This window comes from Vigna umbellata, chromosome 5, assembly GCF_029865625.1.
Source record: "Vigna umbellata cultivar VRB3 chromosome 5, Vumbellata_1.0, whole genome shotgun sequence".
Classification (NCBI taxonomy): Eukaryota; Viridiplantae; Streptophyta; class Magnoliopsida; order Fabales; family Fabaceae; genus Vigna; species Vigna umbellata.
The window spans coordinates 62,003,996-62,007,677 of NC_142169.1; the positions used below are offsets into that span (position 1 = coordinate 62,003,996).

Sequence of the window (3,682 nt, forward strand, 5' to 3'; positions counted from 1 at the left end):
TAAATTTTTAAGTCAACTCAATCTCATAAAACTGACTTATAAAATAAGATTTATACTTATATATATTGTTATTATGGGTTCATAGGGACTCATAGGCTACCGATCGGTCTCGACCAACTATTGAGCAGAGTTAACGCATAAATGAATGTGATAATGACTACCGTTAAACAATTAAGGTTTGCATTAATGACCATTAAGATCTAAATTAATTTAGATTCCTTTTAACTCTATAAAAGGGTTTAGGTCTGAGCTAAAGTCAGATTCAACTCATACTACAATACACCCTATTTACCTCTTATTAGGACTTCAATGTTTAACCTGCAGTACCTCCCCTCTTTTACAACCGAGCGGCCAATATGGAAGGTGACCGATCGGTCTAAACTGGAAGCAGACAAGCGAAGCGCACCAGTCGAAGGTTAATATCTCGGTCTCACAATTCACACCGATATATATATATATATATATATATATATATATATATATATATATATATATATATATATATATATATATATATATATATATATATTAAATTGGTCTCATCTTTATTCAATAGAATTAGGATTCAAATCGATATAATTTGCGTATGTTTATTACTTACCTTCTACTACTACTAGTACCCTCAATTGCTTCATCTTGTTATCACTTAACTCACCCATGAATTTATAGATTCAATTCAACCTACCCACGCACTTGCTAGGGAATCTGGTGCTCTGCTTCCTCACTACGCCATAATATAATTAATAGCGTGGTGGTTACAGCGTTAGCACAAGTTATATTGCAAGACAGCATATAAGTCTTCAATTTTTCTAACCTTATCCCTGTATATTTGGTTTGAAAGGATTTATTTAATTATTAATAATTTCATTTTTATTTATTTATTAAATGTACTTTTTACGTACGTTAAGTTTATTTATCAGGTAACTAATCCAATGAATTAGAAGAATAAGTTCTCTTAATATTTATATTGCAATACAATGTGACGAAAAATAGTTTTCTTAAATTTTGTTCATTTTATTTCTTTTATATATGTTTAAAACTAATAACTACATATTAAATATTTACTAATTTTCCATCCATGTTTCTTATTCGTAGGTAGAAAAGTTCAGTTGGAAAATCTATATGTACACAGAAAAGCTATGAGATCTATAATTTTAAATTTATTCTTTTTATCATAATAGACAATTGTTTTTTATTACAGGTCTTGATGGGAGCCTAAACAAGCGATTTTAAGTAAAAGTTAAGGATTATGGTGACAATATATGTAGAAATCGTGTTATGATTTTCATTTTATTCTCATTAGAAATCGTGTTATGAACACGACTCGTAAGATGAAACTGTGGCTAACAAGGATAACTTTTAATTGCTAATTTTCAATTGAAAATCGTGATTTGGGGACACATTTTTAGGCATGGAGGTCATGATATTTTTTACATGTTTTTTTATTAACTCTAAACATGATAATTAAGTTTTTTAGTAAAATTAAATATAATAATTTAGATATTCATTAAGATAATATTGATATAATTATTTTTTAATATTTATTTAAATTAATGTCAATAGTTCATGTTTCTGCTGAATTGGGACGAGGATACTGCCTGTATGATACTCCTCTCTTCACTGAATGTTCGCTCCTCTCTCTGCTCCGATTACCGATCGGTTGGGGAGTAACTTGTAGAATACACTCTGACGCTCAAGTGAGAATTTTTATTTAAAGATCTAAAGTGATGTGATTATCAAAATGGATTGATATTATAATTTAATTTATTTTTAATATTTATTTTTCTGAAATGAGTTTTATTTATTTAATTATCTCTCCTTCAAATTATTTTTCTGAAATGAGTTTTATTCATTTATCAATGTCAAACCATTTTAATCAAAAATCAACTTAGAATTTACTGACAAATTTTTCTCCCCTTATTCAACATGTCAAACTTAAAAAACAAATACTATAGAAATTGTTACATTTAGGATGATTGCCGGTATCAGTCAAGGGAACGCTAGATTACATATTTACAATTATAATTCATAAGTAAAAAGAGGATCTCGATTAATTAACTTTATACAGAAAAGTATATTTGTAAGAGGGTGATAACTATATTCAAGCAGAGGAAATTTGTGAAGCATGATGATGTCTACCATCCCTCTATGAAGTAATTATTAGGAATACACTTACTACAGCTGCAGGCTTTTATGTGATAATCTTTAAAAAGTAAGAATACTCCGAGAAACATAAATTTTTCACATTCATCACATTCATTTACTACTATCTTTTATTATTTTCTTTTACAAATACAAATATTATTTTATTTTAAATACCTACCATCAAATTTCAAACACAACGGTGTACTATAATTTCCGTTTGCGTCTCCGGTGATTCCATGGCCAATACTTTTATCTGAAGTCATATCAGAAGTGCGATTTGTAAGTGGGGTTTTCTTTTTAGCAGGGCTACGACTGAAGTTATTGGTAATATAATAAGTGTTACGATCACCTGATTTTACACCATTGTTGCTCTTTCTGCCAGTGATGTTCTGAGAACCATCCCTACGGTTGGTGTAAGACTTTTGGGCTGCTTCCTCAGCCTCCAGATCTGCAAGCATGTCTCTAAATATAGCACTCAAATCCATGATTTGCTGATCTTATAATCACACACAAATTTCCTATCTTATATACCACTACTCTCATTTGCTTCTTAACCATCAATTAACTCAGCCACCAATTTATAGATACAACCTCGCGAATTCGGTGCTCTGCTTCCTCACCACGCTATCATATAATTGAAAGGTGGCTACAGCGTTATCATAAGTTATAATGGGAGACAGTAATATATTCTAATCTAATCCATTCAATTATTCAAAACAAAACTTTTATATCATTGTCTGTAGGATGTATTTTAATTTTAAAAGAATCTTTTATTTTTAAAAGAATCTTTTAATTTATAACTTCCTTTTCTATCTATTAAATGCATTTTTTATATACTTTTTAGTTTATTAATCAAGCAATTAATAAATATTATTGGGTTAGAGGATGAGATGAAACTATAAATTAAAGACTACAATAATATTTCAATAGACGAAGTCTTGAGATAAAATTATAATTCAAAAAACTATTCATCTTCTTTTACACATTAAGATATTATATATATATATATATATATATATATATATATATATATATATATATATATATATATAACAGTATTAAAGTTGTTAATAAGTTTAACTTCTTTATAAAAAGCATGATTCTATAGTAAAGTATGTTTAGATAGAAAAACGCAATTCCATTTACTAACAACACATGATAATTTACTTAATAGAGAATCTTGTCGATAGTAAAAGATGTGTCATATATGAAAAATAGTAAGTCACTAGTTCTTTACATGTAGGGTGGTTAGTAAAATTTGAAAGTTGTGTGATACAATTGGATTAGGGTATTGTTACTACATCATAATAGAGCTAAGCATAATTTGTTAGGGTTTGAAAAGATGGGACTCAACTATAAAAGAAATTTTGTTTGGAAAACTGTGTGGATGACTGTATATTATGAGATATAAGGATTCAAAAATAATATTATTTTTACGAATAGTAAAATAGATGGTGAGGTACAAGTCAAAATTCGGGCATATGGATCAAGTAATTATACCAAAAAGTAATGTTGGAGATTTGACTGAGGGAGGTGA

General features: G+C 28.5%; 1 long non-coding RNA gene across 1 annotated transcript; it reads right to left on the reverse strand.

The window, feature by feature from the left end:
- Positions 1–2,219: 2,219 nt before the first annotated feature.
- LOC148198783 (uncharacterized) lies at positions 2,220–3,059 on the reverse strand. The gene is made up of 2 exons (XR_015779966.1): positions 2,495–3,059; positions 2,220–2,398 (listed from the first exon to the last, which is right to left on the reverse strand). It is a non-coding gene; the product is annotated as an uncharacterized LOC148198783 (long non-coding RNA).
- Positions 3,060–3,682: the final 623 nt, after the last annotated feature.